The sequence below is a fragment of the Mycteria americana genome, chromosome 1 (assembly GCF_035582795.1).
Source record: "Mycteria americana isolate JAX WOST 10 ecotype Jacksonville Zoo and Gardens chromosome 1, USCA_MyAme_1.0, whole genome shotgun sequence".
Taxonomy (NCBI): Eukaryota; Metazoa; Chordata; class Aves; order Ciconiiformes; family Ciconiidae; genus Mycteria; species Mycteria americana.
The window spans coordinates 79746356-79773396 of record NC_134365.1 but is presented as its reverse complement, the minus strand read 5'-3'; the positions used below and the strand labels follow the sequence as shown (position 1 = coordinate 79773396).

At 38.0% G+C, this 27041-nt stretch overlaps 1 protein-coding gene across 3 annotated transcripts in view; it reads right to left on the bottom strand.

Annotated features, from left to right (window-relative positions):
• Positions 1-27041, bottom strand: part of ATXN10 (ataxin 10) — a 107949-nt gene that overhangs the window by 22179 nt on the left and 58729 nt on the right. The window lies entirely within an intron of this gene.

Sequence of the window (27041 nt, the reverse complement as noted above, 5' to 3'; positions counted from 1 at the left end):
CCAATATATAAATAAGGTCACTAGCATAATTAAGGATATCTGCCTGAATAGAACTACCTCCAATAATCTCCGAGTATTTTCCTATGAAGTTCACAGAAGTAATTATCATTAACATAGTCATTCACAGCAGAGCCCAGAGAAAGTAGAAATGAACTGTAGATGGTTTCTTGAATCTTTCCCTCTAGCAGCAGTGGAGCCAAGCTCAGGGGTAAGAATGCAAATTCTCCAAGCATGACAGTGCTTGTTGCTGAACAAGAAATCTGCATACATCTAGTAAAATGCAGCGACAATCTCCAGGTCCGGCAACTATACAGACAGTAACAGAAAACCTCCAGCAAAAATACTCTCTTCATAGAATCATTAACACTTCAGGCATTAGAAACATTACCTAGTCAACTAAAAGAATAATACTATGCAAAAGGTACATTTATGCCTCTAGATAATAACAGATTGAACATAAATTGTTCTTCTACCAGAATACAACTGATCCTCAGTCTCTAGTCAATGCAGAAGGCAGAATGAGACATGTGTGTTTCAGCCACAGAAATACTTCTATTTCTTAGGAGTTTTGTTTGTTGTAACTATAGATAAGCAAAAAGAAATGCATTCCCACAAATAGAAGTGGACTACTAACAGTTTGAGTAATCCATGCTAAGACTTGCTCTTCTTTTTACATGTTATTGACAAGTACATTCATTGACATAAAGACAGACAAATTTCTAGTTTAAAAACTGGTTGGGGGTGGGAACACATACTCTAGAAACAAGTCAAAAAATGGGAACAAGCAGGAGCCATTTATATGGAAAAATTCCAGATACGGCATTCTTTACAGATCACCAGTTTCCTACCAGAGAAAAACTCTGTCTCCAACCACGTTTAGCTCCACAATATTAAATTTCATTTCACATTATGGAACTTAAAAGAAAAAAAGTTTCTGTGAGTAACAAAACTGGAAAACTTCACATTTTTATGGACTTAGTGCCTTTACTCTTTGCAATGCTCGTAGTTCTGTCACACAGCTAAAAGTTTCGAAAAGCATGCAAGTAGCAGCACATGGTTCATAGGTACAGGTGTGCTGATCGGTTGCCAAACATCAGCCTTAGTTTGCAGTGGATCGGGGATTAAGCTGCCACTACTCAACTTCCCCTCTCAGGAGCACTACTTTGGGTTTCTCATTTACCTATTTGCTAATTCTCAGGAGGCAAAAAGTAGGAGTATAACAGTATTTCTGATACCCATATTTCTCTGACAAATTTGATTTAAACTGGCTAATGGATATAAAAGCTGGAGGAGGTAAAGTTAAGGGAGAAGGAGAAGAATAACACAGCTGGGATGGCATGACCACAGAAAACCTAAAGAACTTAAGGTTGCAGAAAACAAACTTATTGACTATATTTTCTGTTTTCTCTTAGTACCCTAGACTACTGAAATTATTACCTTTCAACATACTTCAAGAGCTGAATCATCAAGATATTAACATCCATCTTACATGAAACAACAGCATCCTAAGCTGCATCAACAGGAACATAGCCAGTAGATCAAGGGAAGCACTTATTCTCCTTGGTACTCATTAGACTGCAACCTGCTCAAGGGGCTGAAGCTATGCCATGCAAAGAGAGGTTGAGGGAACTTGGGTTTTTTAGCCTGGAGAGGAGAAGGCTTCAGGAGAACCTGATGGCAGCCCTCCCATACCTACAAGGAGCTTACTAAGAAGACAGAGCTGCTCTTCTGACTTGGGTTCACAGTAGTTTAAATAGAGAAAATAAGTCAGAAAAATGAAACTGAGAAGGTTCTGACTGGATAGAAGGAAAAATTTTTTACTATGAGGATATGGAACAGGTTGCCCACAGACACTGTGAGCATCTTTGAGGTCTTCAAGACTTGTCTAGATAAAGCCCTCAGCAACCTGCTCTGAATTCAGCTTTGAGCAGGAGGTTGGACTATAGACCTCCCGAAATCCCTTCCCGCCTGAAAGACTGTGCGAGTCTAAGACTTTTCCATCTCACTCCAACAAAAATGAAAGGGCTAAGACCCTGGAAAGAAGCGCAAGTCCATTCTTTTCCTCACATTAGTTCAAGACCAGATTCTTTCTACCCTAATACGACCTTGGTTATAAAGCTGGAAGAAGTTGTCAGAAACAATTTATCAGAGTATGTGACGAACAGAAAGAGTTCTAGAAAAAAAAAACAGCTTCAAGGAATAAAGTATGATCTATTATCTACATCCAGGAGGATGAGAAGTAATGGGCCTAACAAACAGAACATTCACATTACACATTCAGAAAATATTTTTAACAGTAATGGTTAGTCAAGCACTGCAATACACTGAAACAAGTCTCAAAGACTCCTAGAGCAGTCTCCAATATTGCAAGTCTCCACAAATGACCTGACAAATCTTAACCATGAAAACTCTAACCAGTACTGCTCCGGACAGGTGAATGGCTATGACCCTTTGAGTCCCTTCTGTCTCTAAGTCTGCATGACTTTCTCAGAAAATCATACTAGAATAAATCATGCCAAAGAAAAGTGATCCAATGAAATACACATTGGGGATTTGTTGCCAATCTTTGGTCATTGTTAAAGATATGTTTAAGTCTTATTCCTTCTGAATGTACCACATGAGGACTACATAATGACTACGTAATGAGAAATTTATCCTTCAGGCCCTGCCACCAAACAGGGTGACCAACAGGAGTCAGTTTTCCTCAAAGACCTGCTCAACAAGATAGGTAATTAGTAATTAGACATCTGGGCAGAATCCAGCATTTGATCTGCATAACAGAGCAGCTTAATAAGGGTAGGAATATATCAACTGGTTAGGTTCACAAATTGACTCCTCTGCAGCTATGAGGGTACTGAAAAATATTATTTCATTTTGTTCATTTGAGAGTCTCAGTTTTGGGTTTTTTTGTTTTTCCAAGCAGCAGAAGTGACAGGAGATATACAGGAGATTCTACTTCAAAGGACAAAAGAACACTTTAATCCCTTAGTGCTAGTGGATTCCTAGGTCTACTGCAGACTACAGGCACTTTGGCTTAGAATAGAGGCAGCTGTGGCTTGCGGCAATCAAGTCTATTATTGGAGTTCACCACATCCTGCAGATCTACTAAAATACTTGTGGACAGAGGCTCCTTTCTCCAGGACATCACAGCAGACTTGCTTAGCTAGTTTGAGAGCTCCTTGCACCAGCGTGAATGAGAGCTAAGAGAGATCTTTATGTCCATTTCAGTCAAGGCAGTGTCCCCAGAATACTCTTCCACCTACTACACTGTTTAGGTAAGCATGCATTTAACATTTTAATGTTTGGAATTCAGAAATCACGGCAACAAAACTTGTTGCTCCTGATACATTAATTTCAAATACATTCTCCCTCTTTCAGCATTATTTCCCAGAGAGACATGAGTTTTATTTCAACTCTCCCAAAAGAGGTGACCCTTGCCTCTTTCTGGGAGATAAAAAAAAAAAATTAAAAAAAAAATCTTAGAGAATCTAAGAGTGGGATTCCTTTGTGATGTCCTAAAACTCTCCTAAAAGAATTGGTTTAGAAGATGAAGGTTTTGGCCTTACTGAGGGGGAAGGAAAGAGAAGAGAGCATGAAGGTACCAAGCACATAATCAGGACTGAGCCAAAACAAGCAGAAGCTAGTGTCCAGCTACTAGGAGTGGGTAACAAGCCATCTCAGTTGCTGAATAATTTTTTCCACTAGTCTTTCCAAGAGCAAAACACAGGAGTTTCCAGCCATTGAGATGATAATATAAACACTTGAGAATTCAGAATAGGTTCCCGCAAGAGACAGTAACACAATTGGTTCATTTGTTTTTTAAACAATTCAGCTTTCATCATTCACTTATTTAGAGTTCCTGAAACAGAACCCACTTTTTCAGTAACAAATAGATGCTGCTATGAGGAGCAGGCTCTTAGCTCTTTTTAGGTTCAGATCTGCTACTTAACATGGATAAAGTAAGGTCCAACACAAGATGGATTTCGCTTGAAACAACCAATATTTACTAGTCTGGTCTTTGCCTATCCTGGCAGCAGCAGTAAGAGAAAACAATGGTGCTAAGCATCATCCAGTATTAAACCCCTGTGCTTTCTATTAGTTGAAATTGTACAAATTTGTATCAACAGAGTATGTGTTTCTCTACTTCTAGTCACTCACTATCTTATTCTCAGTACACTAAAACCAGTAATCAGATGGTCTTAGTTTGCTGATTTTCAAATCATTGTTATAAAAGAGGTTCTCAATTTTTTTCTTTCACCAGAACAAAAAAAGAAAAGTTAAAGGACATTAAATGTAAGAATTAGCTATGTGACTAGAACTGGGCTGAGGACACAACTTATACAAGATCATCAAAATTTCAAAATTGTGTTTTGTTCCAAAGCAGAGTAAAAACCAAAGACTTCAAATTACTCCAAAGTTCTGAAAAAATATGGAGATAAAGGTTGGGTAAGTCACATGATTCGTTTCAGCTGTTATAATAACCATTGCAATAGGAAATTCCAAGTCATTCTGGCAAACTGCCACTGTTTTGGTGGCTATGGTATTTTTGCCTTCCATGTCAAGCTTAACAAAGCATTTTAAGCATCTCTCAATTAAAATGAGGGACTTTGTTTTGTTGGTTGTGTGTATTGGAGGTTTTTTTGGGAGAGGGGTTGTTTGGGTTTTGGGGTTTTTTTTCCAGTTTCACATTTTATGTTATGTTGGAATAGCTTTCCTTCGGGAACAAAATTCCAGGCATTCCGTAAAATACCCCAATTTTGAAAATCATTGACAGAAAAATAGATTACCACAGGATGTTTCTGTTTAAGATTTCCTCATTACCGTTCTACACATGATCACACACTCTTCTAGCCAAAAATCAGCACAACAGTCTTGTGACTCTCTATTAACCTCTTCACTCTATTACTCATGCCAGCTTTGGTACTTACTTCATTTCTTCCCCAACAGCCTGCACACCTGCTTTGCTGCCACCTTCTCTCAATATTCCAGTTGCTCCTTGAAACCCACTTCAACTGAAATATCCCCCCAAACCACCAGCTGCTTACAACTTAGAGTGAGTGGGAATGGAAAAGGAGAAAAAGCAATTCAAATTCATATCCTCTTTTGATGAATACACACCCTCACTGAGGCCACATGTGTCATCACTCTCCCACATTACTACTGTATTCCAAAATTGCTTTCACTTCCAACATTAGGGATTACAACTCTCCCTTGGAAACTTCTGAATTCAGCAAGCAAAAATAAATGCCAATCAGATGTTCTGTGCTCTGATGATGACTTTTGTTGTGTCCAGCATTACTTAGTGTTCTCCTTTGATTTCACTTTGAACCAAGGGTTTAAAAAAAAAAAAATTCAACGTCAGACATCTAAATTCATCTGTGGCAAAGACAGCAACACACAATATTCCAATGATGAAAATAACGTGTGAGAAAAGACGTAGGATGATTTCAAAACTTACAATGATTTGTGCTGGTGATTGCTGCATTTCATGGTAAAATTCTGCAGCTAAATACAACAGCATGCCACACTGAACACATGCAGCACTTGGAGTGCATTGACAGACCCAAGACTAAAAGCAAAGTCCCACAACCACCCAAGTGGTGGCCGTTTCCCATAATTCCCAGTGTTTCCTATTGCAATTATGAAGTGACTTTAGCAGTGATAAAATATTTTAAGGAACTGTAAAGAATAAGTTATTGAGTATTTTTTTATCACCCCAAACTTCACAGCCAAGGGTGGTGGTGGGAAATAAAAAAAAATGGAGAAAGCTAGTAGGCGTGAAGACTGAAAGTAGCACATATAGGTTATTAATGGCATTCACTATTCTCTGTTTCCACATTCCCTTGTATGCAGAGCTTCCAAGATTTTAGTGACGGATCAAAGAACAAACCATTAATTTTCTAGTATGTGTGTAAAGGACATGCACTCCATTACATGTTAAGTATAAAGCTATCCATGATGATAACTACGTTTTTCACTAGGTTAAAGCATAGTAAAATAAAGCAAGTGTTTCAGGAAAGGACTGTAAAATGCCTTTCTAGAACTCTACAGAAATTGTAAATGGTAGACTGCGGGACCCGGCTGACTATTAAAGCCGGAAGACAGTTTAATGGCGTTTGCTGCTTGTGTTTTAAATCAGCCCAGTCAGGGAAGCCTTCAGAAGTCTGCAGCCAGCCACACAACTCCATCACTTAATACCGCAGTAAATAATACTTCTCACTGAGCAATGCCAATTTCACGCTCCATTTTATATGAAATGTTACATTTTCCAAGAAACATATAAATAACAGAACTACAGTCCTTTCGAAAGGAAAAAAAAACACCAACAAATCTTGCAATTACAATAATTGCTTTGTTTCAGGAATAACAGATGTGGTCTCAATTTACTGCAGAGCAATACATACAGCTTACTGGGGATGGTTTCAAAGGAGGTTAATGGAGGTGCAAATCAAGTCTCAAGTTGGGAGGAAAGAAGCTTTAGATATACACTGTTCTGCTGAGACCGAATAACTTTTTCCTTATGATACCTTCAAGTCACAGAGTATTCTTCATCCAAAATAGAACAGGTGGCACATCATTTCGTATACAAAGCCAAGCAAGTATGCTTTCTTTCATTTTTCAGAAGTAACTCGTTGGCTTCTTTTTTATTTTATAATCTTGTACAAAATATCAATCCTGGTCTAAGTACTTCCCTGTAAAGCCCTTCCATTTCTTCCTCCAAGTCATTTTATAACCAAATTCAGTAAACTTTTTATTTATTCAATGCTCAGTACACAAATAAATCCCAACAACTTTCACTGAATTACCTTTCCTGAAGGTTGAAGTGTTCAGCTTAACTTCATAACGAGAACTAGGTCCTCTTTTAAATGTGATCAAACACCAAGCTGCTTTCAATCCTCTTTCACAAGCTCTGTACACTCAGCTATCAGTTTCTGCCCATATTTACCTAGAAGAACAGCAATTAAAACCTACAACATTTGCTTCATATGTAGCAATAACAGACTGACTGACAGGTGCTGGGGTTCACATATTTAAGTTTCTTATGTCTCTTTTTGGTATTCTGCTTTTATAGAAAGCATCTACTACAAAGTAAAACAAATTGTTTTTAAGCAGTGTCAAAAATAAGAAATTACCATAAATTAAGTGATTATAAAATGAACAGAGTAACTTTTGGTTCAGTTTAGCATTGTTTACAACTCGGACTGAATTTATTTCTTCATGACTGAAATAATGCCACAAACTACTTCAGGCACACTTTTACTAAGACAACTGTATAGTGACACATCTTATGAATAAAAAAAAATTGTGGTTAAGAACTTTGCCTGAAGATGATACTCTCTTGAAAACAGAGTATCCCAGACAGACTAAATGATTTCTCACACGCTGAAACCGAACATTAAAAGAAAACTGAAGACTTTCATTCATGTATTTAAAAGATTTCTAATATTAATGCAAGAGAAGCCGTGGCATGAGAGAAACACCCTTGTATGGAAAAAGTGTTCAAATACATTAAGAGAGGCTTTATTCAAGTTAACAATCAGTAATATGATGTGTCTGTTCTTCTCACTTTATGGCACCCTGTGAAAAACAATGACTATTTCAACAAATGTTATTTTATAAATTTCTTTTTTTTTAAAAAGAAAATTTGGTTTGATTTCTCATCAGCTGTGTCATATAAACTAGTCATTTCATGGGAAGTAGGGATGTACTAATGAAGGTGTTTTGAATTGCCATCTTATTACAGAGTAGCTAGCAGCACTGTATGCTAATATGAAAATTGGAAGATACCAGTGTACGGGAAGATGACAAACCAGCCTTTTCTGTCATTTAAAGAGAAAATATTAACCTAAGGCTTATAAACTAGTATAGTTGCATTAAAGTGTTATTCTTTATCAGCTTAACTAAATAAGTGGGGGAAATCCCTGTGCACGCATACTATTCAAGCATTTAATGTTCCTCACATTGCAGAACAAAAAGGGTTTTACTTTGGTTTGGGGTCTTTTTTTACAGCTTTTATACAAACAGAACAAAATCCTCAACAATTCCAGGATTTTGCTAGTAATGGCGTTTCATTTTTAAGTAAAAAGCAGCCTGAATGTTGATCCTTTAATGACTGTTCATCATTCTTAATACTTGCAACCCCTTTTGCTAATGTAACTGCAGTTAAAAATAACCGCTAGAGAGTTTTCCCATTGACAATCATTACAAAGTGTGATTCTGGTGGCATAAAGTTTTCAAACTTCAAACTGTAACTTTTCCGTTACAGTTTTGGAAAGTCCCAAATTGCCAATGGCAAACCACAAAAGGATTCAGAAAACAAGCCAAATTATACTCGAGATTACACTAGCATAATAGTTCACTTGGCCCTTTCCAGCAGTTATCTACAAACATACAGGTCTTTTCCAACCTATACGATTCTGTGATTCTGTGATGCCAATATGCAAGAGCAGAATAAATCCTTGCACCTTACACTACACCTCCATGACAGCTGAGGAAATCGGTTATCAAAGGACATAGTCCACTTGCTTCATAACCCAGCTCAACTGCATTCTGAGATGCCACTGCCGACTCTGAATACCTATCCTCCGGAGCACCCTTTGACAAACAGATAAATACAATACTTAACAAACCTCTCCTGCAAGTTGAGAGCTATCTGTGTTTTGAAAACTATTTTCAAGGAAAACAAACTACTGAAAAGGTTAGGAACTAGAGAATGTCATGTGGTTAATAAAGGAGCAGGGCATAGCAGCTTCAAAACCATGTGCTGCAATTCAAGAGATCTGCAAATGAACTAGCAATGAGTTGTCAAAGGTTTACCTACACAGAACGTCTTGAGGTACGGGTCTCCATGGCCCAAGCCAACAGGACCCAAGGTCTAATTCCTCTTACTGTGATCAAAATAAGTACAAGAATCATTACAGGAGATGCAGAACATAGGGTGGAAGGAAGGAAAAGAATCATCAATCTCATTTTAGGTGAACAATACACTGGTGAAGTCTGAAGGCTGCAACAAACGGGTAATTCCAACTCATTTCAGCAGAACTTCTAATTGCATTAGTAAGAGATGCAGAGCTGGGATGCCAGGCTTCAGCACTGGCTTGCAGTTGCCATTTCTTGCTGTACTTTTTGGATGGTCTCTGGGGCTGCTGGCTCATGACAACTAGCACTCCTCTGGACATTCAGTAATGGTTCGGTATATAGTGTAGGCTATGGGCTCTTCCCAAGTAGACATATAGGAAAGGCAGTTCTGTGATTTGATTTCAGTGGGCGAAGATGAAGGTGAAGGAAGAGAAGCCCATAAAGGGGAATTCTGTCGTGCAGATGTGAGCCATGCCAAACTCTGCAACTTGCCCTCAAGACTAGAAACGGTCCCTAACACATTTGACTTGCTGTACCCACTAGGGATTGGCCCAGTCCTTACATGACATTGACTGTGTTTCTTTGCCAACGATCCAGACTTACAGAAGTTGAGCGATTATTCTCTACATTTACCTGAAATTCTAAGAATATACATTTTCTTTTAATGATTCACCAAGCATAACCTTTGCACAGGATCAGACTCTCTTATTAAGATAAATTTAGCCACCTTGTTGAGATTACGATCAACTTTACATTTAGAAACACAAGAATCCTGATGTTGTGATTTATATGTCTATAAAAGCCATATATTTAGTATGCATGATATACAATAACTCAGGTATGCATGCTCTAGCACTAAATTTCATGCTGAAAGCTTGCTAATGCCTCAGGCTATTGAGCGAGATGATACATGAAGCTGTACATAAGGAGATTGCATACTAGTTTCTTAATTTACCTTTAAATTACAACTACCAGAGGTTTTTTTTGAGTATTTGTGTCTCTAAATGTCTTGCTGTCTGGTAATAACAACTGCAGGTACTAAGAAAGGAAAATTCCCAGCTTCTAGCTGAACTCATATATCCATGATGAACAGAATTCTAAGTTTTTAAATTTGTAAAGGTGTTGTTCAAATTGTTTTAAAAATTTCATAATAAATGTATGGTCAATTTATTTGAAAATATTATTGTGCAAAACAAGATGTGTATATATATCCTCAGGCACTAAGCCAACTATTTATGAAATTTTAAATATTCTGTTTAGCTTTATTTATATTATTTCCTTTCTTGCAACAGATCATTAATTTGATTACAGATCTGCACCCACAAAGTCAAGACTACAGGTTCTAACACAAAACTAGAAACAGTTCTTGTTTCAAGACACAGTTTCATTACTCTACATTAAATATATATATATACACACCATGTTATTAAAACTTCATTAAAGGAAACCTACACATGCACAGCAACTCCTCCTAGCAAGTCCCTTAAAGAAAAAAAGATCTCATATGAACAGAGCTGGAGGGTACATTTCAGTAGCTGAAATTTGTACCAAAATAAACGCAATCATAAAATTAGAAACATTTTAAAAAAATTCTTAAGATCAACAAGGCACTATTTTTTATTACTTCTTTTAAAGAACAAAGAAAACTTCTATAGGAGTTTATTAATAAACACTGTTTTCTTTGAAGTTGATTTTCAAAGGGACAGGTCGACACTTTTATAGAAAAGCCTGCAGGAGCAGGTTGACAGTAATGGTGGGTCAGAAGGTGAGAGGAGACAAAGCGTTGAATCAGAACCTCAATCAGCTGCCATCAGATTGATCTATTGTAGGGGCATTAAAAATGACGTTTTTACTTTTAAAATTAAGAAAGCATTTTTAAGCTTTTTTTCTCAGCAGCTTCAAATTCTAAAAGCACTTTCAAAAAATGCATTAAATGGTGAGGTGCTCATGAAATTGTACGACTCAAGAGCTGGAATTAAAAGAAGGTGTACTCCCAACCACCAAATACTCCAACTGGATTGCAAGTTCCAGAAGAACTGGCAGTAGTGAATGTCCTCAAATTGATTCAGCTTCTCATGACTGGAGCTGTGGGGAACAGGCAGAGCTGAGATGACTAAATAGACCTGGTTGGAAAAAATACCAAGGTAGTGACATCTAATTAAGTTCAAGGGAACATAAGTTACACACAAATTCAAGGGAACTTACCAGTTTATTATTAATTTCATAGAAACATAGATTCATTTAGGTTGGAAAAGACCTTTAAGATCATCGAGTCCAACCATTAACCTAGCACTGCCAAGTCCACCACCAAACCATATCCCTAAGTGCCACATCTACACGTCTTTTAAATACCTCCAGGGACGGTGACTCAACCACTTCCCTGGGCAGCTTCTTCCAATGCTTGACAACCCTTTCGGTGAAGAAATTTTTCCCAATATCCAATCTAACCCCCCCCGGTGCAATGTGAGGCCATTTCCTCTTGTCCTATCACTTGTTACCTGGGAGAAGAGACCGACCCCCACCTCTCTACAACCTCCTTTCAGGTAGTTGTAGAGAGCAAGAAGGTCTCCCCTCAGCCTCCTTTTCTCCAGGCTAAACAACCCCAGTTCCCTCAGCCGCTCCTCATAAGACTTCTGCTCCAGACCCTTCACCAGCTTTGTTGTCCTTCTTTGGACACGCTCCAGCACCTCAATGTCTTCCTCTAGTGAGGGGCCCAAAACCGAACAGAGTAGTCAAGGTGCAGCCTCACCAGTGCCGAGTACAGGGGGACGATCACTTCCCTAGTCCTGCTGGCCACACTGTTTCTGATACAAGCCAGGATGCTATTGGCCTTCTTGGCCACCTGGGCACACTGCTGGCTCATATTCAGCAGGCTGTTGACCAACACCCCCACTTCAGTTTTCACTGAACTGTTTCCATTTCTGTTACAGGCAAAACACTGCATTTTTTTTTTTCTTTTTTTAAACTACAATACTGAACAATTGCCTGAACTAATGCTTTTCAATATTTCCAAAGCCAAATGCACAACCTTAACTTTGCCGGACTAAAGGCTGAAAGGATTTTTAGAAAAGTTGGAAACTGTCCTATGGAAAATTCCAAGCCCTGAACAGCTCCATGGGTAGCACCCCTCCTTTTCTAAAAAGACAGGAAAAAATTGATTTGGAGATAAATGTTGCAGTTTACCCTTACTAAAACTCAAGAGAAATGTCACCAACTTCAATATGAATTCACTGAGCTCCATAATTGTGCTCTAGAACAGTAATTTCTAGACCAAACTCTGAATCCTTCTTATTTTGTCATAGGTAAGATAAGTCAAACCAAACCAGACTGTAATGCTAAAACAACAACAAAGGCAAGCAACTTAACGCATATTTTAGTTTGTGAAGAATACAAACACTTTTCTCAAGATGAAGCTAATCCTCAGAGTAAGTCCAGTTTCAATATTTCACTTGAAATATCAGTCAGATTGTAATAACTTAAAAATATTAAAGCAAGCTGAAATATTGCACATATCACCTCAAAAATTATTAGACTGATATGAAGCACACTGGGTATTTTTACTTTAGAGGCAGTCAACTATCTAAAATTTTTTGTTACACTTAAAAGCAGCGAAATTATATTTCTGAAGTTACACAAGCAGAATAAATCTCAAACTCAAATTAAAATACCGCAACAGCCTTGGTTATACCCATTCATATTGCAAAAAGATCCCTTACATCGGGTGTTCTGTTCCTCAGGAAACCGTCATCAGGGGAATATAATTTCCATGGTTTGTATCATATCTAAATTGCACAGCAGGATACATGCATTGTTCAAGACTCATGCATTTTTGGCATTCGTAGTTTTTAAAGTACTGCTAGCTTGCAAAGTAAGATTTTTCAGCCTCTGTAAATTCATATAATTTATGTTCATATGAAATTTTTCAAGTTTTCAAGTATCAGTGTTGGTTTTCTTTTTTCCTTTTCACATCATTAAGACTGCTCCATAGCTAATTTTTTAACAAAGTTCATTGAGAAGATGCCAAAAGACAACATCTTGCCACCAATGAAAAAAAGATGTAACAAGGTACATAGAACTTATTCTGTTATATTTTTTTTTTTTTAAATTTAACAATGCAACTTTTTTCCCAGGAATGGAACAAAGTTGTGATTTTTACTCAAGAGATTAATTAGTCTTATATTTGAAAATCTCTTTCACAATATATATGAATAATTCAATCTAAACACTGCTTGTGGGAAGATTAGTAAATCAAAGATGTACAATGCAATTAGTTTCAACCAAAAATAACACCCCTCCTCTGTATTTTTTCCAAAGAAGCCCACACATAGTAGTATATTGAGGCAACTGATCAGTTTGCGTGCGTGTATGTATATACATATAGGTAGGTATGTATGTAGAATCATAGCATGGTTTGGGTTGGAATGGACCTTTTCAATATCACCTAGTCCAACCCCTCTGCCATAGGCAGGGACATCTTCCACTCAACCAAGTTGCTCAAAGCCCCACCCAACCTGACCCTGAACACTTCCAACGATAGGGTATCCACAACTTCTCTGGGCAACCTGTTCCAGTGTCTCACCAGCCTCACAGTAAAGAATTTCTTCCTTATGTCCAATCCAAACCTACTCTCAGTTTAAAACCATTACCCTGTAGTGAAAGTTAAAAACTTTCACTACAGGCCCTGGTAAAAAGTCTCTCTCCATCTTTCTTATAAGCCCCCTTTAAGTATTGAAAGGCCACAATAAGGTCTCCCCAGAGCCTCTCTCAGCCTGTCTTCATAGGAGAGGTGTTCCAGCCCTCTGACCATTTTCACAGCCCTCCTCTGGACCCACTCCAACAGGTCCATGTCTTTCCTGTGCTGGGAACCCCAGAGCTGGATGCAGTACTCCAGGTGGGGTCTCACAAGACCAGATGGGGTCTCACGAGAGCAGAGCAGAGGGGAAGAATCACCTCCCTCGACCTGCTGGCCACGTTTCTTTTTCATGTATATATTTATATTCATGTATATATTTATATATTATATATACACAGAGGTGCTTATATATATAAAAAAAATATACACATACACACATGCATATATATATATATATAAACACTATACAGATTACAGATAGTAAACCAGAAAAATAGCTAATTTCTATTGATTATCAATTTTCCTATTCCCTAGAATTATGTAAAACATTCCATTTCATAAATAAGAACAATGAAAAATAAGACAAGAACACCACCTTGACAGAAAGGCTATATTTGCAATTTCAGAAACAAATTGTTACAAGTGTGCGGGTTAGTGCTCAAAGTACATGCAAAACAAAGCAGAACTCTCTTCTGTACCTCCTCCTCAGATCAATAAACTTTTACACCTACAGGACATTTATGATAACCCACCAGAATTATTACATATTATTTATTATATTGAACTTCAATCTTGCTTTATCTTGCAAAGAATGACTTTGGTCAAAATCATCCCTTATTTGTGTATCACAACAGCCAACAATTTCTAGACCTATTTTAGCCATGCGGAGATTGCACACAGACATTTCTTTTCTCTCAATCAGTGGCAAAAAAGTGCATTTCAGAATCTCAGACTGAGAGGATGCATCTGAAAATTTAGTCAGTCAGTCTTGGAGACAAGGATTGTTTGGGCATACATGTTTGCATTATCACTTTTCTTTCTTTTCCAAGCAGATACAACTCTGCTAGAGTCCAGATGAGCCTGTATCAGTGCCTGGAAGGTGAATAAACAGATGTGCAATGCTACTGTCTGTCCAGTTACTCTCACGCTAAACCCATGGGGATCCTCCTCCTGAATATACACTGATTATTAGCAAACACTTAATCTTACCCTACTGAGTGATAACCTTACAGCTAAGAAATAAAATCACATTGGAGGCACAGGTTTCTTCTTTCCTTAGAGAAGAGCTTAGCATAAGGATATGTGATAGAAGCAACCAGTCCTGTGGTGTTTTCCAGTGGAAATGCTTGGAGGAAAGATGAAAGGAATCTTGCTAGCAGTCTCAAATAAACTAAAGCTTGATACATACAATCAAGCCATTACCTTGGCTTTTGCAAACCTAGCTCATTCTGCATTTCAGAAACAGCAGAGGATTAATTCAGCATCTTCCTGGTGCTCTAACTTTCAGCACAGAGATCACTTGACACAGTACTTTGATGTTGCTCCCACTGCTACGATATCTAAATATAGGCAGTGCTCCATTCTTACAGAACTTAACCCCAAGTGTTTTCCCAGTGTCTTTACTTGATCTTTGGTCAATGTCCCTTAGAAATTCTTCCAGCAAACCAATTCTGCCATAACAAACTGAACAAGTCTGATTGCAATTATGATGTGTGAACTTGGAGACATGCAGTTTTAAACATTTAAATACTCACTAATGAGGCAATTTTTATCTTTGCCACTTCTTTATGGAAATACTGAGCTTTTTTGATTAAAGAATAGAAATTTTTCAAAAAGCACAGTTAATGTGAATTCCAAAATAAAGATATCAATAGATGTAAAGGGAACGTTATTAAGTCTGTTCTCCCTCAAAACACAGACAGAAGATCCTCACTATTTGTGAAGTCCTTAAACAATGTGAGAAGAGAGATATTTTTCTAAAAACTCCTTGGAGATTACAAGAACTTTTCCTTTCTCCATCTGTTCTACCACTGCATAGATAACAGAAGGCATGAAAAGCTAGGTAGGTTTCTTCCCATCATTGACTGTTGATAGCAAGGAGATTAGGTAATCTATAGTTAATAAAAAGGATGCAATAGTGATCACCACTTATTTTTATATTATTGCAGCCCTCTAACAATATTTGGGCTCTTCAAAGAGCCCTGCATTTCAAGCAGAAAAGATAACTGAATGGAATCCTGCAAATAAGAGCTGAACAGGCAGAACCTTTGCCTACATGGACACATGCATCCTCATTTCCAGTCCCCCTCCCTCCTTCCTACATGCAAACGAACATGTTGACCTAGTGAAGACAATACTTAATACCTAATCTGTGACAGTGTGCAGTGGAAATTTCTCTCAAATGTCTAGTTTAAGAACAAAAGAGCAAAATGTGGACATGGTGAATACTGAATGCTAACTAGAATGCACTTTGATGCAACAGTATTTTATTAAACCTTTAGCAATGGGCAAGGACTTCAGCTTTCATAATATTCTTTTGTAATTCTTCCTCCTCAGAATCATCTATTCTTGTTTATTATTCATTCCTAATAAGTATCTCAATTGATTTAACAGAGTTGACATAAGCATTTCCTCGGTTAGCATTAATGCACAGTTGTAGTACATACTTCTCTTAACTTTTAAAGAACACCCTTCACAGCCTACCTGCATCTCAAATACTAGAACGTCATTCCACATTTAACAGAAATTCCAATTGAGTAATTTTTTTTTAATCTAGTTAATTGCTATTGTCCTGCTGAATACACATTAAGTGGACAGACAGCTTGAGCAGCCTGTGCTCCACTACAGGCGAGACATTCCTCCCTCCAGAGCTATGCCTCTAAGAGGTCTACAAGTTGCACCAAGAGTTCAGCACCAGAGGGGCAGCTCTCTCCACTCCCTGCTTCCAGCAATTATACTGCTATGGAGAAACCACAGCCTCACTAAGCTGTTCAAGGATGCAAAGGAGGAACAGTAAGTGTGTCACCTGCACAGTCCTAGGTGTTTCTATCTTTCCATTCCCACTGCCCCCTTACCCCCAAAGGGTCAGGAAGCCTACAAAAGTAGACAAAAGTGAGGTGTGGGTTTTCTTCCTACTTAAATAAGCATGATCTGAAGAGTGTAAATTTACAGTCATTACTCACAGTCCGTCCCCTCTTGCTGCAGAAATGTCAAAACCAAATCAGAATTAGGCTTTTGTCTGCCCATGTGCTAAAGAAATCATATACCATAACAGTAATGTGATATCAGTATATCAATTCATTTCAGCAAGTATCAAAACAAAACACCTTTTTCCATTCTTTAATATTTCTCAAGCGTAAACCGCAGCCAACAGATTCAAATTTTAAATACTGCAATACACACCTATAAAAAGGATCTGAGGTGCATAAACTTCTCAAATGCCTAAAATGAAGAATCTTTTGCTGCTATTTTTGACTTACAAAGTAGATTAGAAATTAAATTTTTACTAGAACAAGACAAATACAGCACATGAGCTGTTGGTGTAATTGCTCATTTAGGAGAAAAAAGAAAGCTTTTTTAGCATAGTATCGTATCTCATACTCTTTAATTTTAGGTTACTGTAGCTACTGCTACAATAAATGTAAAAAAATCAAGCCACCACAGAGTCATTTAATGTCCGTGTTTGCTTATGTAGGATCAGAACTATTTTCCAGGTCTGAAATAGGCATTTTTCCTTTTACAAATCTCAATGATGTAGGAGTTCTACAGAAAACTTTGAAAATTCCAAAGTAACACAAAAAGTCAAGCTCCAGTATCTGGACGTTTTAATATCAACACTCTCTACAATATGTGAGGTACCCCTTTTTGAGGACATATTTAGAAACTTGGTAATAAATAAGTGAAAAGAAAACAATCCTGGAGAGGACTGTTTATGTTGGAAACGGTGCACAATTTCACCAGACTCATTTCCTCTATGACCTAATATGATTATGACATGCAGGAAAAACCAGGCTTACCACTCAACCAGGTAGACCCTCACTGTCTAACAGAGCGCAACTTAAAAAGAAAAGATGGGGATTTCCACATCCCCACCCCCACCCTCCCTTCTGGTTCTGCAGCCTTTAAAAATGAGACCATTCAAGGACTTTGGTTCCCCTTGGGCACCAGCATCCCCAAACTTCGCTCAAGCATTCCCACACTGAACAGCAAGGAGCAGAATAATGCAAGTCCACAATTTAGAACAAACAGCATCACCCAATGGCAGAAATTCAAAACTGCAGATTGACAGTCACTGCAGTCTCCTTTCTCTTCCCAAAGACACAAAGAAAAACAGGAGAAAGGGAGAAAAAAAACCTAAGAAAACCAAATGCTCGGTCTCTGAAGACTAGGTGCTCTGACACGGCCTCACATGCTTCAACAGGAGTTTTAGCAAACCATTTTCAGAGCTGGTAACAGAAGTTATACTGGCTTGAAGGCACACAGGCAAAGAGAACTGAAGGCTCACAACTGCTTTTTTTGGATAAGGTGAAGCCAGGCTGAAGCCTGCAAGACATTACACCTCTACTGAACCTGATGACGGGCTGCCACAGGGGTGGAGGGAGTTAAGTAACTGAACCCCACTTCGGTGAAACAGAAACTGGACACCAGACTTCCGTAAGCACGTTTGTAAGCTTCTGTCTAGCTCAATGCTTCTCCGATTTTGGTGGGAAAGTTAGTATCAGGACTCAGCGGCATGCATTCAGCATCCTGCTTGCTGATCAATGGTAAGGGACCTTCCACCACCTCCTTCCACAAGCCTTCACACAAAGTCTTGTCCTCCCCCTGAATGTAGCACAGAGTGACCACTAAAACCAAGAGTTACCGCAGTAAATTCATCACAAAATGTAGTCTATCACATATGCCATGTTTCATTATTTCGTCAATAAAACTATCTTACTGGTGCTTCCAAAATGTGAACTGAACTGACAGATTACAAGTACTGATGGCCAAATCTCAACACCCAACAAAACAGAAAATCTTCATTTTTTCGCTTGTATCTATGTTTACAAACTTTAGGATTGTCATAAAAATACAAACTGAGAAACTTTAATATCTCACAGTAACCAAAACTTAGTAACTACCCAGGAAACAGATGAAAAGATGACTGATTCCTGTGCCTCACAGGGTAATTAAAACAGCAAACACAACCTCTTGTAAGTGGAAAGGAAGAGGAAGTTTTATGTATCCAAAAGGGATCATGTTCAACACTCACAGCATTATAACATCAGCCCATTGTGAAGTCCAGTGTGGCTTTAAAAAAAAAATAAAAAATAAAAAAAAAATTGCACGTGGGATGGCAGTTAAGAAAAGACGGGGAAACTCAAAGTTCACGTCGAGGTTAGAACAATGAAAAACAACATAGAAAACTAATGAAATTCCTTGTCATAGTAATGGAAAATATATGTCACTTGTATCCGACACCACTCAAAGCGGAAAGAATTTGGATTAACAGGTCAGATCTGAGCTGGAGAAAAAGTATTCAGAAAGGTAGACATTCTTCTGCATATGGTAGCCTTGCCCCCAGCAATCAATAACACTGGCAAAAAGCAGGAAACACAGATAAACCCCCTTCCTGCAATACAGAGTACTGTACATCTTTTTTTTTTTTTTAATATTATATTAGCCACATCAGAAGGTCGTTATTTTAGTAACAGTTTTCCTAACATTGAGTACCTCAAACAAATTCAGTTCTTCACCACCTAGTAAACTAGCAAGAAACATTTTTGGTTGACATGGTGCTCTTAACTGAGAATGATACATGGAACAACAACAACAAAAAAATCTCTTAATACCTAAACATATTTTGCAAGCTACTAGAACTTTAATATTCCATGTCTTACTAAAGCATCTGAATCCAAGCTGAAGAAAGGAAAAAAGAGTTGTAATGACTCCCAGACTCCCTTTTCTAGAAGCTAGGTCACATCATCTCCCATCTTTATAGGTCTCAAAATATACACCCAGAAAAAGAAATGATGAGGCTTATCAAGATCTCCGAGGAAAGCAAAGACATTTTCTGATTTCAGTGGACTTTAAACCAGGGCATTTGCCCAACAGATGCTCAGGCTATTCTTGAATAGAGAAAGCACCTGCAAAGCCCAGGAGAACACTCCTCTGTTTTATGAAGGCGGTAACACACTAAGAAACACCTGCGATATCCACAGCACAGCTGTAACCCCCTCGTTATATAGGTACCAGTTCATTACAGAAATTACTCCAAGTAGCAAGGACTGCCACACAATACACCTTTCAGGTAAGTACTACATCAGACCATTCTGCAAACTAACAAGCCTAAAAAGCCTGCAACAGCACAAAACACTCTCTGGTCAACACCAAGTTTAATTCATGTCTGCCACATGTATGATAACTACTACTAAGCCCATTGGTCCAGGAAAGGAGTCACAGGAAGCTCTGAGAATTCTTCCATATAAAGGTCAATATCTTATTTTTAGATTTCAGTCTGGCTTAAAATGGGTATTTTCACATGAGCTGCTCATCTTAAATAGGCACATTAAATATCAGTGTGATAGATGCAGTTTCAACACTTAGAATAATTGCTTATTGTGAGTTTTCAAAAGGTCTGGAAATGGCTGTTTGACAACGGCGTGCTGAGCTTTCCTTTAAAAAGGGCTAGAGTCCTGTGCTGTGCCGCAATGGTAATAGGGTTCAACACCAAATAGGGTTCAAAAAACCATTCAGTGTTGAGGCCAACAAGCCTGTAAGTTGGTACTGACTGTTTGGAAATGTATGCAGAGCCAGCTTGTTTTAATTTTGAATGTTAGAAGACATCTAGTCATCTTACTCTTTTCTATCCTCCCTCTCCACTATAAATCAAGGCAATTAATTTAATTTTTAGAGCTATCCAACATCTTAATTTAAAACACTATGCACTTCACGAGAATAATACTGCTCCCACAATCTTTCTTTTACTCCAAAATGCCCAAGTCTTGCTCTTGCTTTTGGCAAATATATGTTGTATAAAATCATCATTCTACAGACATCTTCACATTGGCAGAAGCCAATGTAGTTTACATTTATGTAGATTCAAGGTTTGGTCAAAGTCTCAGCCTATGATGCATAAGAACATAATAATATACAGACTGATCTTTATACCCCTTTATCTGTTAGATGGTAATTATGGTAATCCTCCACATGAAGCAGGCCAACAATACACTAGAAGGGAAGTATGGTACTGTGCATGTCAGCCTTCATCTAATCATTTCGGATATCCAGACAATCAGTATGTGAAGATGTCCCTATGTAGTATGCAATTTAAATACCAAATAGAAGCTGTTTAAAATAAAACCTAAAGAAAACCAAAAAAATAGCTTATGCACTATTAAAATTACCTTTAATATCAAACTTTGACTGTACCTAAGTGCACCTAAGTTCCTTCCAAGAGAAGACTTTCTATGCGTTGTATGATCACGGTTTCAAGTGAAATTGGTCAAACTGGACAAGTCACAGGAAACGACTGGATCAACTGTATCAACTGCCAAAAACTGATGGAAGGGGGAAACTGGAGGAAGGGGGAATAGGAGCAGGACAAGAGGGAACATTAACTTGTTGCCTATAAAGGGGCAGCACAACAGAATAAAGTTTTGTATTATTCTCTAACAACAAATGAATTGTATTGTTATAAAAATAATTCAGTGCTTTACAAACTATACTGCATTAGGCATGCAGCTCTGACCTCAGGGCAAAAAAACTCCACACCAACCCTTTACTACTCATATTGTCCTGCCACTTAGAGATCTCATGATTCTGTTTTGTTTAACAGTCTCTAGCACTTTGATGAAAATCTTGGCACTTCATTAAGGATTCGTGATTGTGACAAAGCTGAAGACTAACATAAAAATCTGTGTGGGACCAGGACTAGAGACAGTTATCTTATATGTCACAACGGATACTTTTAAAGACACTCTTGAACACAGATGCTTTTCTGCTTGGGGTATCTCTATACTACTTAGGTAGAGATCTCATTTCCACAACAAAACCTAGGCTTTTAAAGCACTTCTATGAGAAAGCTTTACTGCTGACTTTTACAGTGCTATACCTAGACAAAACTTACCAATTAAAGGGCTCAGTCCTGCAACATCCTGAATGTTTGTCCTTATCTAGCAAAGCATTAAAACATACAGGTAGCTACAACATTAGAACAGCCCCATCCAAACAGTGGAACCATGCAAAACTCTACAGTTAGGTGTGCAGGAGCTCGCCACTTCAGAGCATCCAGATCCTACAGGCTCCTCCTTCATTGCTCAACTCTAAACCAAGAATCTCCTCCATTTTAGGCTTATGTTTAACATTAGAAGAATGTAATAATCACAATTACATAGGTTTCTAATGAAGAAATCTAAGTGGTTTATTTCTCTCCTCCCTCTCTCAACAGCATATGCAGATAAATGCAAGATGCTCTTCATTGCAAGTAACTCCAAATCCTGCCATGCCAGGAAGAATGTAATTACTTTAAAAAGTTAAACTAAACCTGAAGAAAAAGAACAGATAAGCTCATACAGTCTTTCTGAAAACCTTAGGTCAGAAAGAGCCAATTGTAAAATAAAACAAGGTATCTGTCTTTGGTTTGAAATTTTCTGTTTTATAATCACTACAGCAAGAAGATTAAGTTAAGGAACTGAATGGCAACAACTTGATCTATGGATGCTGGCATCTTTTTTCTAACTGGATTCATTGCACACCCTGCCCCAGTGAAAAAAAGGACGGAAAACTGAATTCCAAACAAGTCAAATCTTGTTCATACTTTCAGGCAGAACAGTCTTCAAATTAAGGAGCTAGTCTCATATAAAACAATTTGGCTTAGACGTATATAAAAAAAAAAAAATCCAAGTTATATTAAACACATTAAATAGTGTCCAGATACTTTACTTGCTACTTTTATTATGATTAATTTTAACTGTAGAAGCTTTTTTTTTTTTTTTTTCCTTTTCTCCCAAGACCTCCTTTCTCAGCTCTGCATTGACAAAAAACAATACAATTACATTTGAGGAAGCATTGCTTACACCTCAAATAAGAAACTGGCATGTGAAAAAAATTCCCTCATAAATTGTTGACCTCAGAGTGATTCCATTTACGTAAGAAGGTGCCAGGTGCCAGTACCAAAGACAACTCTGTATTTAAATTTTTTTCCCCTACATAAACACCAGAACAACTTTACCATTGAAAAACACAAATTCTGAGATTAATATCCTATCATTGGGCCCACCAGCATTCCCGGTATCTAAAACGTCCTTGGCATAAGGGTATGGATTGCTTTCTTTCCCTAAGGGGATCAGTTTTGCTTTTAACAGGCTGATTAAGAAAAAGAGACATCTCAAAAATACTTGTGCGTATTCACTATTCTGCAGGGAATAGAGATCCCTCAGCATGTATCAGACTGTCCCACCACACTAACTGTATTGCTAGACAAAGTAAGCAGGTAGCAAGAAACTACCTATCCTATCAGTAACAAGAGTCAGTTAGACAGTAAAGCCAATGCAACCGGATTACAGCACCAAACCCAAGCTAAGTGCTTTGTTCTTACTAAGTTAGGCTTGACTTTGCATTCAGAAACATCACAATTCTTCCCTTCAGGATCCCTCTCAAAACGCAACAGTACAGCATGATCTCAGCAGGCCTATGTTCTGCCAGCTGGCTGCTCCCCCATTGCAAGGAACACAGCTCATGTCTCACGTCTAGCTTGTTCCAGACAACGCTGCATCCTTCGGGAACGGTTTTCACAGGGCAGAACCCCCAGGCAATTCAGATTCTCCTGTTTGATCTCAGAGGTAACAGTGAACTAAAGCAAATAGTGAATAAAGACTACAATTAAACTTTGTCAAGCTTTCTATTTCCTTCCAATTCCCTATTTACTAACTCCAGCAAGGTTATGTGATTGAAGTCTATGTAATTCCTCTCTCTTTACAGCAGAGGAAGGGAAACAATGCAGAGTAAGGTCTACATTATTCCGTTGCTTATTCAAGTAGTGATGACACTTGCAATTAAATGAATTTAAGTATTTTAAACAAGTCATATTACATAAACACCTTGCAACATAAACAATAGTTTTAGGGAAAGGTAATAAGGTTGTGCAGAGCAGTGCCATCTGTCACAATAAGGCAAGAGATTAGTCATTTCACCTTCCAGTAAATATTCTCATCAACCAACAAAGAAATAGGGGTGCAGATTAATTGCTATGACCTATTTTGCATTTGTTTCATTTCTACAATAAAGGATTATATTCTCTATACTTCATTCATTAAGTTTCTTTAATAAGGTTTATTCTTTATTAAAACAGTTCTACTACACTAAACCAGCAGAAAGAGCTGGGCTGAATCCATCACTTCATAGCTCTAAAAGTGAGAGTAGAAAATAAGTGCCTAAAGCCTTCTAGCAAGAAAACAGTGTAAATTCTGTCCAGATGATAAAACCGAGGTGTTTAGAAGGCAAGACAAACAAGGTGAGGCAAGTATGGAGGAATTTTCACTTTTTTGTTCTGATAGGTTCACTCATCTCCACTCCGTGCTCAGCCTGAGAACCCACCTCCTTCCTTCCAGTATACTTAATAAAAACATACAATGCATTTTTGTGAAGGAGGCCCAAGAATCGAAATATAAGCCACAGGACTGCCCCACATGTATGACAATAACTCTCGACAGCTCTTCTTCCTGCAGAGAGAGTAAGCACAGGTGAACTGCACGTCCATTTCAGGCTCTTGGCAGGTTCAACACGGAACTAGCTCAACACTTGGTGTCTTAAGTACAAGACTTTTATTTTTTCTTCTCTTCTCTTCATGCAATAGTGTGCGCAACTCAGGACATGCATGTACCCAGCATTTATCAGCCCAAAATGAACATTTTATCAAGCACTTTTCCTACAAATACCAACCCACCCAGCCTCACAAAACATGCAAGTGGGCAGTAAGCCTGGCAAGACCCATTTTAATAGCTGCATCTCAGTTTACAGCTTAAAAGTCTGCCCACTCCCTTATATCTTAGAACTTATCACAATAGTGTAAATAAAACTATGCGGAAGAAGAGATGTAAAGAATGCATTCCTAATGATAACAGAGTACAGGCTAAAGAATGCTTTTTAAAAACAAAGAATGGTTTTAAACAGAAGGTGAAGAAGCAATAAAGCACTAGTAAGATATTTCCCTGTTCGAAAGCATTACAAGATTTTTTACCGCTGCCAACAAACCAGTGCACTAATCCCCTGCAAGTATTCTTCTTATAGCAGGTGGAGACCATAAACAAAGACGGAGAAGCAGCCTTTGCAGAGCAATTACCCTCCCACTCCAGACATTCTCTGTTGCTTTAACTCTGTCACTAGCACCCCATGTAGTAGGACTGCACCATCATACTTCAGGAGACACACACTACATGATGCATAGGCTGCTGAAGACTCACCTCCCAGAGAACAAGCAGGTTGTCACTCAACTCTTGAAGAAACTCCTGAAGACAGTGATGCAACTCTGTCCACTCGGAGGGCTTAGCCCAAGTCACCATTCGAGCCCCAAGTCTTTGGGGATTACTTATGTTTTCAGAACAAGTCAGGCAGACCAACACCAAGCACTAAGGTTATACTATAAAAATAGGGGCTATATTTTTTATTGTTTATTACTAGTAGTGTGCTATTACTCCATTTACTAATGCATTATCATTGTTACTGGGAAAAGAGCTCTACTGGGACTGGAAATTACAGAAAAAAATAGAGAAAACAAGTGTGAAAGCCTCAGTCCATTAAAGAGTCAGAATACGAACAGTGCTGTTCAAGAGCCTTTGGCAAGTGATGTGCAGCCCTCTCATACCAGGTAACCAGCTAAACTGACTGAAGAGAAAGTCACTTCCCTAGCTTATGCCTACAATTCACACGGTAAGTCACACAAAAGCAACAGCCAATGGTAAAGCCCAAGGTCTCTCAGATGCACTGGTCAGTTAGCTTGTTATATAAAAAACACAGTCTCCCCTGTATTACATTACTTTTGATTGAATATAGAAAGTAAACTCTATGTAAACCCAATAATGGATATAAAACAAGACCTATATTGTGAGATACTACTCTGAACAGAGACGTGGGAACCCAGGAACTAACCCTATTTTCATTCAGTTCTAGGTCTGACACGTGCACCACTTTGAACAATTCACTCCCATCTCAGAACTTCAGTTTTCTTATCTGTGCAATGATATGGGCTGCTTGCCCTGTCCTCACAAGCATGTGTTTATGTATGGAAACTGCCTTAAAAATGACAAGTGCATTTATTAGAACCAATTTAATTGTATGAAATAAACTGAAGGTACAGACAGGATATCATACTATTGGCATTTCTAAAGTTTCAACAGCACCTAAATAATGTTCCATGATATCACACACAAGAATCTAAGTAATTTTCAAGACAGCATAAAGCATTAATATTTGCAGGCAGTTTAAGGCAAGTTAATACCCAACTTCCATTGGAAACACTAAGCCTGCATGCCTGATTGCTCCAGGGGCCTTTGAAAATCCCAGCGAAAATGAACAATAAGCAGTAAATCAACCCTTCCAAATGAAAGCAATCCCCTCCTCTCCACTATCATAAGGTATTCCACAAAAATGTATTTCACTTACATAAGCATATATTACATCATAACAGGTCAGAGCCAGAGCTATGCAAGAGTGATTAATAGGATTAATAATATTTTTCATAAATATTAAAATCTTTTATTATATACTGTAATATGAATGGGGAAAGGTAGGATCATTACCATATTTTCCATCTATATGCCCATATTATTAGCATTTGTCAGACAAAGAGAGTAGCATTTCTCAGATTTTCCATTTCTCTACCCTGCAGAAAAAAAACCCAAGGAAATGGGAGCGCTCCCCTCATACACTATGAAAATGCCCTGCTGCCATTATAAAAGTCTACCTTGGTAGACACTACAGCAGTTGAAACCAGATTTGATGGCATCAGTACAAAAGAATCTATTATCTTTGTAAAATGAAGTAATCAACAACAAAAAGATATTTAGGAAACAGAAGCTTCTAACAGAGATTGATTTTGCAGTACTCAATGTCTCAATAGCTCCTTGGCAACACAGAATTAGACTCAGAGTATGTCATCATATGTAACTTCCTGCAGAGTAACCAGTATTAATTACTGTATTTTTGGTACTTGCTGACATAGGCCTCATTTGACATCATAAGAGAGAAGTAAAAATACTCCATTACCTCCTTTACTCCTTCTTTGATACAGCCTTTCTTCTATGTTTTTCATTTTCAGGCCATAAATTCCTTCCTTGAGAGCAGGTGAAAACTTTGATTCAAATTAACAAAGGAAAGAAAGGAAAACAATCCCAAATTTCCCTGTTCAATAACAAATATCAGTAACGAAGGCTACTGAAGACCATTTCCTTCCAGGACAAGACTGCCATAAGAAAAGACACTTCTAAGAGAAAAGGAAGATACAGGAATCAACAGAGGGTTTCTCTACAACAAGAAACTCACAAGGAAGAACTAGAGAAACAGAAAGCTTTCA